Source organism: Mesoplodon mirus (genome assembly GCF_964341445.2).
Source record: "Mesoplodon mirus genome assembly, chromosome: 8".
Taxonomy (NCBI): Eukaryota; Metazoa; Chordata; class Mammalia; order Artiodactyla; family Ziphiidae; genus Mesoplodon; species Mesoplodon mirus.
Genome location: NC_138984.1, coordinates 51193057 through 51206271, shown reverse-complemented (window position 1 = coordinate 51206271; position 13215 = coordinate 51193057).

Genomic DNA, 13215 nt, shown 5'->3' with positions numbered 1-13215 from the left:
TGATGTACATTTCCAAAGGATGAGTAGCTTAGGGATAAAATTTTCTCACTATATAGTCCATATCCTTGGAATAGGTTAAGCACTTATTTGTATTTCAAGAAGACTCTTTTTTTTTTCAGTAAGCGTTACAATTCTCATTAATTCCAGACAAAAGAAGCATTCATTGAAACTTTACTTAAGAAGTAAATTTCCTTTTCAGTAGAGTTAAGAAATTGGGAAATCACTAGAATTCAATTCTGTGATCTCTCCATTCTGCAAGGATGGACAGCTGTGGACCTTGTTCACAAATAATACAACAAGCTGGCCAAATGCCACAAGTGTATGGCTCCTTGACATTGCAAATTCATGGTCAAGTTGAGGCTCAACTCCACTCAGACCAGTCAGCGATTGGTCTTCCCATTGCAATACTTTGGTCAGAGGAACCTGGAGCAATTAAAGTCATTCTCTTTTATTATCTGTTAACTTGATATCATCTCTCCTAATCAATGGCTCTACAACTGAACTGTATGAAAATGTGTTTTCTAAAACTGTATAGTGCTATACTAATAATATTATTATTTTGTTATTCTAAATTGGTCAGGAAAAACCTTTTAGTCATTCTGTACACACTTCGGAAACTTCTCTGCTTTTGTAAAATATATGTTGACAGCACAGGATGTGTTAGTCCTCCCCTGTAACACAGAATGTACCAGCCTTTCCTGATTCTGTAGCACAGAGTGTACTAGGTTTCTCCTAGCCCATAGCACAGGGTGTATCAGTCTTCCCTCAGTCTATAGCATGGAGTATTCTAATCCTCCCCCAGTCTATAGGATAGTCCCTTGAATTATCTTTACTTTAAATAATAAAGTGTTAAATTGTATAATATAATTCATAGTTAATGCACATGCAGATATTCCAAACAACAAAAAAGTTTTTTGTTATTAGTGTTAGAATTTTATTTTCTCTTGTAATTTATAGAAGCTCATACAATGCAACCCAAAGTAGACTTAGAACTAATGCTCTTAATAAATGCTCTTAATAAATATTGGGCTTCTTAGGACTATTGGGTTATGCTTAGTACTACATACATACTATTTGAATGGATCTCAAATAGGATAAACTGAAAGAAATACACACCAGGACACATCATAATTAATCTTCTGACAACTAAAGGCAAGGAAAAATCCTTGAAAGCAGACAGAGAAAACACCTTTGTTATAATAGAAAAGCAATTTGAATGACAACAAATTTCTCTTCATAAGTCATGGAGGCCAGAAGGACATGGCATCATATTTTTCAAAAGCTGAAAGAGAAAAACTGTCAACCTCAAATCCCATAGCCACCAAAAACATCCTCTAAGAAGAGAAAATCAAGACGTTCTCAGATGAAGGAAAACTAAGAATTTTTGGCCAACTGAACTACCCTAAAAGATTGGCTTAAAATGATTTCTCTGAATAGAAACAAAATGATAAAAGAAGAAACCTCAGGAAAAAAGAATATGATAAAAATATGAGTGAATACAATAAACTTCCCTTCTCCTCTTGAGTTTCTACATTATATTTCATGGTCAAAGACAAAATTATATCAAAATCTGATATGCTTCTAAATATATGTAGAGAAACAATTTAAAACAATTATATTATAAATGGGTGAGGGTAATAGCTACTTTTGCCTGATAAAATGGTGGACTTTACAGATTGATTTTCAAATGTTGAGCCGAGGCATAAAGGTTTCTATAGTTCATTTAAAATGGTAAATTATGACAAAATTTAACACCCATTTAGCATACTCCCAGAAAAATTAAAAGAGAAAACGTTCTCAACTTGGTAAAGAGCAGCCATAAAAAAAACCCCTATGGCTAACATTATACTTAATGGTGAAGGGCTAAATGCTTTCCTGCTAAGACTGGTAACAAGGCAAGGATGTGCATTCTCACTATTTCTTCAACATATTGCTGCAATTTCTAGCCAGAGCAATAAATCAAAAAGAGGAAATTAAAGGTATACAGATCAGAGAGGAAGAAATAAAAGTGTTCCTTTTGCAGACAGCACCATTGTCTACATAGAAAGTTCCTAGGAATCTACAAAAATCTATAATTAATAAGTGACTTCAGGAAGGTTGCAGGATACCAGATACATATAGTAAAGTCAATTATTTTTCTACATACTAGCAATGAACACTTGGTCACCAAAATTAAAAATACAATATTAGTTACAATCACTCCAGGGTGGGGAGAGGGAGAGAGAGAGAGGGAATGTGATAGAGGAGAAATATTTAGTTGTAAATGTAACAAAACATGTATAGGACTTATATGCCCAAAACTATAGAATGCTGATGAAAGAAATCAAAGATCTAAATAAATGGAGAAATATACTGTCTTCGTGAATTGAAAACTCACCATAGTAAAGATGTCAATTGTCCCCAAGTTAATATACAAGTTTAATGCAATTCCTGTCAAAATTCCAGCAAGAATTTTTATAGATATAGATAAGATTATTCTAAAATGTATATGGAAAGGCAAAGAACAAGAATAGCTACAACAATTTTGAAAAAGAAGAATAAAGTATACTTTATATAAAGTACTAGCTATAGTAGTATTTATGGCATAGCTAAAAGACATTATACAGCTACAGTGATCAAGACTGTGTAATATTGGCAGAGAGATAGACACATTGATCAATGGAACAGAATAGAGAACCCAGTACTATACTCATGCAAACACTCTAATTTTTAACACAAGTTCAAAAGCAATTCGATGGAGGAAAGATAGCCTTTCAACAAATGCTGCTGGAGCAATTGGACATCTGGATTTCTGTAGGGAAAGAAAAAAAGAAAAAGAACCTTGATGTAATCTCATACCTTCAACAAAAAATTAACTCAAAATGGAGTATACACTTAAATGTAAAAGTATAAAACGCCTAGAAAAAAATAGGAGGACATGTTTGGGCTCCAGGGCTAGGCAAAAAGTTCTTGGACTTGACACCAAACTCGTGACCCATAAAAGGAAAAATTTATAAATTGGACTTAATCAAAATTAAAAATTCTGCTCTATGAAAGCCCTTGTTAAGAGGATGAAAAGATAAGCTACAGAGTGGAAGAAAATATTTGCAAACCACATATCCAAAAAAAAAAAAGACTGGTATATAGAACATATTAAAAACCTCTCAAAACTCAATAGTTAAAAATCCATTTAATTAGAAAATGAACAAAAGACATGAAGAGATATTTTACAGAAAAAGATACACATATGGCAAATAAGCACAGGATAAGATGTTCAACATCATTAACCATCAGAGAAGTGAAAGTTAAAATCACAACCAGATATCACTACATACCTATTGGAATGGGGTTTTTTTTTGCTTGTTTTGTTTTGCTTTGTTTTGTTTTTAGAAAATTGTTTCCATACCTTATTTTATTTTATATTTTATTATTTTTTGGCTGTGTTGGGTCTTCATTTCTGTGTGCGGCCTTTCTCTAGTTGCGGCGATCGGGGGCTTCTCTTGTGGAGCATGGACTCTAAGTGTGGGGCTTCCATAGTTGCAGCACGCGGGCTCAGTATTCACAGTGCACGGCCTCTAGGACGCGCGGCCTTCAGTAGTTGTGATGCGCGGGCTCTAGAGCACAGGCTCAGTAGTTGTGGCACACATACTCCGTGGCATGTGGGATCTTCCCAGACCAGGGATCAAACCCGTGTCCCACTGATAGGCAGATTCTTAAGCACTGCACCACCAGGGAAGTCCTTGGAATGGTTAAAATGAAAAATTGTGACCACACCAAATGTTGGTAGGGATGTGGAGAAACTGAATCACTTATATGTTGCTGGTGGGGTTTTAAAATGGTACAGCCACTCTGGAAAACAGTTTGGCAGTTTCTTTAAAAAGTAACTATGCAACAACCATATGACCAAGTAACTGCAATCCTGGGCATTTTCCCCAGGAAACAGATGATGTATATTAATACAAAAACCTGTGAATCGATATTAATAGCAGTTTTGTTTGTAGTATCCCAAACTGGAAACAACCCAGATGTTCTTCCATGAAGGTATGTTTAACCAAACTGTGGTACATCCACACCATGGAATATTTATTACTCAGCAATAAAAAGGAACGAACTATTGATACCTGCAAAAGCCTGGATGAATCTCCAGAAAATTATGCTGAGTGAAAAAGCCAATCCCCAAATATTAACACTGTGTTATTCCATTAATACAGCATTCTGATATGTTGTATTACATATGTATCTACAAAATTATAGAAATGGAGAACAGATTAGTGGTTGTCAGGGGTTAAGAAGGTGGTTGCAACAGAGGGGAAGTGGGAGTGGTTATAAAAAGGCAACAGGAGAGATCCTTGTGAAAATAGAAATATCCCGTATCTTGATGTATCAATATTCAGTATCCTGGTTGTGACATTGTACTATATAGTTTGGCAAGATGGTACCATTTGGGGAAAGCCAGATAAGGGGTATAGAGCATCTCTCTGCATTATATTTTACTTCTTGTGAATCTACAAACATCTCAAGATAACAAAGTTTAATTTAATAAAAACCTTAACAAAAACCTCCAAGTACCTGACTTCATGAAGCTTACAAGCAGGGGGGGGATAGATAATAGTTTTAAAATTACAGAAGTATATAATTCAAATCATAACCTTATCTAGTTATAAGGGAAAACTTTCCTGACTTTTGAGTGACGTTTGAGACCAGTGCTGAAAGATAAGTAGGAGTTAACTAAGCGTGGGGGAGTGGGTTGTTGAAGATCTTCCAGAACTGAGGGAAGAACACATGTAAAGACCCAGGGATGGGAAAGAGCATGACACGTTGGAGTAATGGGAAGAAGGCTGAGAGGCTGGAGCGGTGAACAAGAGGATGTGAGCTGGTGTCAGATGAGACCGAGTGGTTAGTCCAGATCAAGCAAAGGCTTGTGGGCAGTTTCAGGATTTTGGTCTTTTAGAGCAGTGGAAGAAATGGAAAGACTTTAAGCAGGAGAGCAATTTGCTTAGAATGTTATTTTTAAAGGATAACTCTAGCTGTGCCTTGGGGCGTGGAAGCTAATTCCAGGTATCAGATGGTAAAGCTGGGATTTGGTGAAAGCAGTAAAAGTGGAAAGAAGTGGATGCACTTGAAAGGTATTTAGGAGGTAGAATTCACAGGATTGGATTGCTGTTGTAAGGAGGTTTTAAAGACCATTTCAAGATTTCATTCATTAAAAGCTAGATAGCTGGTGGTGCCATTCTCTGAGATAAATATTCAGGTTTTACATAAAAGACCACAAGTTTGGCTTTTTATATTTGATTTTGAAGTGCCTTTGAGATACCCAAGTGGAGATGTCTCAGAAATAAGGGAGAATTTCAAAGAGTGTTTACTGTGAACTAATGCTGAAAATCTTGGATTTAGCCTTATGGAGGTCTTTGGTGACCCTGGCAAGAGCTGTCTGGTGAATTAATTGGGGAAGAAGACAAGTTAGTGTGTTAAAAGCTATGTAGTAAGCTGAATGACATATAGGAGCATTAGGATAAATTTCAGTTATTGAATGTATATTATATATAATATATATCACTGGGTGAATAAGTCAATGCATTGTAGCTACTATTATTTCCACTATTCAGATTAAAAAACTAAGTCCTAGAGATGTTAATGTCATATAACTATTAAGTATTTAAAGTCAAGATTTGTACCTGTCCTCAGCAAAATGCTACTTCTCTAAATGAAGACATTATCAAGTAAGGGAAGATTAATTTTTGCATTGATTTTTCACTCTCATTTTTTCACATAAGCTGGGACAGAATGTATGACCTTTGAATACTCTAGAATTTAGGCTTATTGATTTAAAAAAAGAATTTAATTATGGAAAATGTCAAAATACACAAAATTATAAAGAATACCATAATCAATTAGCCATCAACAATTATCAAGTCATGGCTTTTCTTGTTTAAAGGATACCCTCAGCTGTCATGCTCCTCCCCTGCTTCTCCTCTCCCTTATCCCAGTAGATTATTTCAAGGAAAATCCCAGACAAAGATTTTTCTAAAGTCAATCCTATTTTTTTTTTTCGGTGTTGCCCATTTTTCCTGCTGAAACTTCCATGGGGCTTTCAAATAACTGATTAAGCCTATCTGATAGTTCAAATATAAAAGCAGAAAATAAAATTTTATTTATAACATATTTATACTTATATAATATATAACACTTGAAAGTTATGTTTTTTAGAGCAGTTTTACATTCATAGCAAAACTGAACAATAGGTACAGAGATTTCCTATAAACCTCTGCTCCCACACATGGTTAGCCTCCTCCTTTATCAACGTCTCCCTCCTTTATCAACAATGGTGCACTTGTTACAACTGGTGAAACTACACTGAAATATCATTATCACCCCAAATCCGTAGTTTACATTAATTTGTATTCACTCTTGGTGTTCTACATTCTATGGGTTTGAACAAATTTATAATGACATGTATCCACCATTATAGTATCATACAGAATAGTCTCACTTCCCTAAAAATCCACCATGTTCTGCCTATTCATCCCTCCCTCCCAAAGTTATGCAAGTTTTGATGTTACCTTTTAACTTCCAACCAGTGATAAAAACCATTTAATTGATTAAAAGACGAGTCAGCTAAACTGATGTATCTTTTGATGTTTCATAGACCCTTTCTGCCAGCTGTTTATTGTAATGAAATGATCAGAAAAAACTCATAAGTTTCCAAATGTATTATTTATTTTAACTTATAAAGACACAGCTTTGGTCATCACTACTTATAGCAGTGAGATAATGCTAATAATAAATAATGGATTTGTATTTTTCTGGGTACAATCCCTACACCTTAAACACCACGAAGCTCTTTTGGAGATCACTTGTCTGTGGGCCCTAGGAAATCATGATTCCTCTGTGTGCTTTATGTGACATCACAGTCTACGTGACAGACAGCCCATGCTACACCAGCTGCCAAAGGCTGAAATGATCAGAAAAATAGTGAGAAGATGTCGCCTCTCCTAGCTCTCTTTACAAAGGTGACAAACTCTATTCTTTCTCTAAATTCTCACCAAAGGTGGATACTGTTTTTCTTCACTTCAATTAAAAACATTCTTTGTTTTTATTTTTAAAATAGTCTAGGAGTGGGATTTAAGAATTTAGGTTTATATACAAATACTGCATATTAATAGACATTTATAAATAGGTTGATGAGTATTCAGTATGTATGATAGATACACAGTGGTTTGACTAAAAACATATAAAATATATTGAAAATAAATAAATTTTGAGATTTCACATATTTCTCACTTTTTAAAAATTTGTTTTGTGTTTAGAAGAAAGTTGAAATATATATAGCCCAGAGCTAATTTTCAGGTTGGACTCTCTATAGCCCTAGGTACTTTACCCAAGTGTTTCAGGGGTTACTTGGAGACGACAGTTGACAGTTTGGGGGTAAGAACACTGAGTTAGTGGGGCCTGCATTTATCCTGTTTTTTTTTTTCCCCAACCAGAGTGATTCTGTTGTATGTATTAAGTATCTGCACAATACCTTGTTAAGTGAAAGCATTCTCCATCTAAGCTTGAAAATCAGTGGTCTACAAAAATAGCACTTTGATGGAATCATATGTCACTGGAAGGCAGCATTCAGGGAACCACAAATCCAGAATAGAAATAGGGAACAGGTGTTCCACTTTATGTGACATTTTATTTACTATGTTCAGAAAAGAAAGTAGGAAAACAAGTATTTCAGTTAAGATAATAATATTCATGTACAGAAGACTATGATGAACTTGCAATATTTCTATAGAGTGTAGTTTAACAAGAAACACAAAAAAGTGAAATGGTGCCATACAATGTTACTCAGTCAAGATAATCCAAGTTATAAAAATCTCATTTTACCAGAAAAAGGATAAACAGAACTACAAATAGGTCTTCATTGTATAATATATATAATAAGCTCTTCTAATAGAATTAATGTGCAAAATTATTATTTTAAACATCTGAAAACATGCAACATTGCATCAAATATGTTATATCAGATAATTACATTTTATTCAATGTTTATTATTATTTATTTAGAGCTTATCATTAATTTGTTCATTTATTTACTTTTTCAACATAGATTTATTGTAAAGTGATAGAAATACAGAATAGAAAAAGTTATGATCCTGTCCTCAAGAAAATTCATCTAACGGGGCTGAAAAGAAAACTTACAAAACAAATACCTTGGAGCAAATGAGTTGCAGAAATGTGTTGTACATTTTGAAATGAAATGATGATTGAGGGCTGGCAGGGCTGGCAGGGCTGGGGCAAGTTTCATGGTGGAAGAGAGCTGCTACTTGTGAGAAGGACGGGGATTTGCAAATTGCGGTGGAAAGCAAAGGGATCCTAGGCAGGGAGATTGCTGTGAGCAAGGAATACAGTGTGAAGATCTTTCACAAGAGGCTGAAGGCTTGCAAAGGGGAATGATGGGAGAATTGATTGGAGCAGAAGGTTAGGGTGAGAGGGTGAAGAGACTATTTTCGAAGCCATGGTTCTCAACCTCCCTTAGTGAAGGCAGGGTGACAATGTATATTCCTTTTAGGGTACCTATTGAAATTACTAAAAAAGATGCTCCTACCCTCCTGTCTCAGTTTTTTTGGGCGGTTATAACACAATACCACAGACTGGGGGACTTATAAACAACAGAAATTTATTTCTTCACAGTTCTGAGAAGTTCTGGGAAGTTCAAGATCAAGGCACCAGCAGATTTGGTGTCTGGTGACAGCCTGCTTCCCGGCTTACAGACTTGTTGCTTGTTGCTATATCCTCACATGGCCAAAGGGGTTGGGGAGCTCTCTGGGAACTCTTTTTTTAAAAAAATAAATTTATTTACTTATTTATTTTTGGGCTGCGTTGGGTCTTTGTTGCTGCACGCAGGCTTTCTCTTGTTGTGGCGAGCGGGGGCTACTCTTTGTTGTGGTGCACGGGCTTTTCATTGCTATGGCTTCTCTTGTGGAGCATGGGCTCTAGCTGCGTGGGCTTCAGTAGTTGTGGCGTGCGGGCTCAGTAGTGTGGCTCACGGGGTCTAGAGCGCAAGCTCAGTAGTTGTGATGAACGGGGTTAGTTGCTCCGCGGCATGTGGGATCTGCCTGGACCAGGGCTTGAACCCGTGTTCCCTCCATTGGCAGGCGGATTCTTAACCACTGCGCCACCAGGGAAGCCCATGGTAACTTTTTTATAAGGGCACTAATATCATTCATGAGGACTCTACCCTCGTGACCTAACCACTTCCCAAAGTCCCCACCCCCAAATAACATCATACTGGGGGTTAGGATTTCCAACCTATGAACTTTGGGGGACACAAATATTCAGTCTATAGCACTTTCCACCCCAAGAGATTCTTTATTTAAAAAAAATTTTTTTTTGCGCTTCCCTGGTGGCGCAGTGGTTGAGAGTCCGCCTGCCGATGCAGGGGAAACGGGTTCGTGCCCCGGTTCGGGAAGATCCCACATGCCACGGAGTGGCTGGGCCCGTGAGCCATGGCCGCTGAGCCTGCGCATCCGGAACCTGTGCTCCGCAATGGGAGAGGCCACAACAGTGAGAGGCCCGCGTACCGCAAAAAAAAAAAAAAAATTTTTTTTTTGGCTGCAGCCGGTCTTAGTTGTGGCACGTGGGATCTTCATTGAGGCATGGAGGATCTTTCATTGCAGCACATGGGCTCTTGGTTGCAGCACCCGGGCTTGTCTCTTGTTGTGGTGTGTGGGTTTTTCTTTCTCTATTTGTGGTGCACGGGCTCCAGGGTGCCTGGGCTCTGTAGTATGTGGCACTCAGGCTCTTTCGTTGAGGCACGTGAGCTCAGTAGTTGTGGTGCGCCAGCTCAGTTGCCCCGTGCACGGCATGTGGGATCTTAGTTCCCTGACCAGGGATCGAACCTGCATCCCCTGCGTTGGAAGGTGGATTCTTTATCACTGGACCACTGGGGAAGTCCTCCCATCCCCACCCACAAGAGTTTCTGATTTTCCTTTTCCATTGCTGCTTGGGTGAGAATGTATATAGTGTAATGGAGGACACTATTGGTTGGCAAGTGCTGCACACGTGAAGTTTGTGGTGTTGAAGAAAATGAGGCTGCTGTAGGGAAGAGGAAGTAGGTGAGGGTTTTGGACAGCTGACTAATGTGTACAAGGAAGGGAGCATTGGCTAGTGGTGTGTTAGATTTGGTGGGAGAGACTGAAGGCAGGGGGATTTTAAGAGTTGACTGCAATTGTCTAGGCTTTGAGGAGAGAGAAAGGATAGGACTTGGTATTTGAATGTTTGATGGAAGGGAAGGTGGAAGCCAGGAAAAGCAAAGTGGACCAGGCACTGTACTAAGCATAACCACCTTTCAAAGTAGGTATTGTTTCTACACCTTTCAAAGTAGGTATTGTTTCTATTTTACACAAAATAAAATCTATAGAGATGTATTACAAATTGAAGTAATACAGGATTTAAGTGGGAAAGTTGGGCTTCAAATTCAGGTCCGTCTTACTTTACTTTTCTTTTTTATTTCTTTTTTATTTTTTTTTGCGGTACGCGGGCCTCTCACCGTTGTGGCCTCTCCTGTTGCGAAGCACAGGTTCCGGACGCGCAGGCTCAGCAGTCATGGCTCACAGACCCAGCCGCTCCGCGGCATGTGGGATCTTCCCGAACCGGCGCATGAACCCGTGTCCCCTGCATCAGCAGGCAGACTCTCAACCACTGCGCCACCAGGGAAGCCCCTGTCTTACTTTAGATTCTGCTCTAACATGCTGTGCTTTTAATTTTGGATTTCTGAGACTAGTAGAAAAAGGGACAACTGGAATGGGGCTGATTTTAGGGATAAGATGAGTTTGTTTTTGAGGTTTGATGTGTTGGTAGATTGTTCATCAAGCATCTGGAAAAGTATCATTTGGCTTAGAGAGCTGGGGCATACAATATTGGGGAGTTTTTTCATAGATGTGACAACTGATGAGGACTCCAAGAGAGACTATAAAGAATTGAAGAAGAGAGAGAGGTCAAGGGCTTGACTACTACTAATGAAGTGTCCAGGTTAGAATGAAGTAGGATCAGGTATAGAAAAGCCAGAAAAAGAATAGAAAGTTATGAGGTGAAACAGGAAGTGTAGTACCACCCAAAACAAGGAAAACACTGTATAGAGTAAAAGATTGTCAAAGCTGTTGAATACTGCAGATGTCAAGGAGACAGGCTTAATCTAGCCATTAGGAGAAAAATAGTTGGGGTCAGTAGTTTCAGAAGAGGATTCACACAGGAGGCAGTGTGTAATGAATTAAACAATAAGATGGTGACGTTAGGGAAATAGATCATCTACTAAAGTCTGTAGTCTTTTATTTTGAGATCTTGAGAAAAAAAGAAAATGTGAGAGGAATTAGTGTACGGTCGCTAGAAAAAAGAGCAGTGTCTAGGGAAGGATTTTTATCGGGAAAAAGGGGCATCTTTTTACTCTTGTAAAGAAAGAGACAATTGAAAGAGTAGAAGTTTGAAAGGCAAGCGAAGAAAGGAAAATGACTTTCTTAAAGGAAAAAAAAGTTTTAATTTGAAGAATACTAAAAATAGTAAGTAACTCCTATAATCAACCACTAAAAATTATATAAGGTAAATTGAAGGCCCTTCTTAAGTCCTCTAATTTACAAACCCCTCTCCCATTTTACCTTCCCTGTTAATAGTTTGGCACAAATGTATTCTAGGTTTTTCCTTTATTTAAACAAGCATCTGCCTTTCTCTTTGCATCTGTTCCCAAAAGTATACTTTTTGTTAAATTAAAATAAAATGATGCTGTATAATGTTTTCAAATTGCTTCTTTCATATCAATCATGGAGATTTTTCTAGGTCAATACACACAGTCACATATCAAATCCATCTTATTCTTTTTAACTGGGGCATAATGTTCTTTTGTTTGGCTAGACCATAATTTATATCAAAATCCCTTCATTGATGAACATTTTTTGGTACATTATTTCTAGAAAGTGGGTTGCTGGGTGTGGTGGGCTGAATGGAGCCTCCAAAGATATCCACACTCTAATCTCAGGAATCTATGAATGTTACTTTGCAGATATGATTATTAACTTAATCACTGCAACTGGATATTGCAATGGGGAGATTATCCTGGATTATTTGTGTAGGCCCTAAATGTAATTACAAATGTCCTTATAAGAGGGAGGCAGAGGGAGATTTTACTATAGAAGAAAAAGGCCATGTAATGACAGAAGCAGAGAGAAGCAGTGTCAGAGAGATAGAAGATACTATGCCACTGGCTTTGAAGCAGGAGGAAAAGGCCAAAAGCCAAGTAATATAGTTAGCCTTCGGAAGTTAGAAAAAGCAAGGAAACAGATTCTCTGCAGAGCCTCCCGAAGAAACCAGCCTTGCTGAAACCTTGATTTTAATCCTATAATACTCATTTCAGATTTCTGGCCACCAGAGCTATAAAAGATAAATTTGTGTTGGTTTAAGCCACCAATTTTGTAGTAATTCAGTATGACTTCATCTGAACTTGATTCCATCTGCAGAGACCCTATTTCCAAATAAGGTCATATTCATATGTATTGGAGGTTAGGACTTTCACATATATTTGGGGGGACACAGTTCAACCCGTACACCTGTTAAAGAAAAAGTCAATTCATCTGTAAATGGTTTTACATTTTGATTTCTGGGAACTTGTCATTTAATGCTGGAATTATTATTGCCTCACAGAAATTTCAAAATTCTTGGCTGGATTTGGGATTTCAGGAAATCCCAGAGGGAGTAGGGAGGATGGGTGGGTATTTTGAGGATAATGAGTTTGGTATGGATCAGAGAGCGTCTCAGAGTATATACATGTAGCACATCACTTTTATAAAATTAGTGAGCAAAATAAAACAACATATTTTTTCCTTTCATTTATTCTTGTTTGTTTTTTAATTTTTATTCTATATTGGAGTATAGTTGATTAACAATGTTGTGTTAGTTTCAGGTGTACAGCAAAGTGATTCAGTTATACATATACATGTATAAGTTCTTTTTCAAATTCTTTTCCCATTTAGGTTATTACAGAGTACTGAGCAGAGTTCCCTGTGCTATACAGTAGGTCCTTGTTGGTTATCTATTTTGTTTTATTTTATTTTATTTTTGGCCGCCCCACACAGACTGTGGGATCTTAATTGCCCGACCAGGGATTGAACCTGTGCCCTCTGCGGTGAAAGCACAGAGTCCTAACCACTGGACCGCTCGGGAATTCCCTATCTATTTTATTTTATTTTTTATTTTTTTATT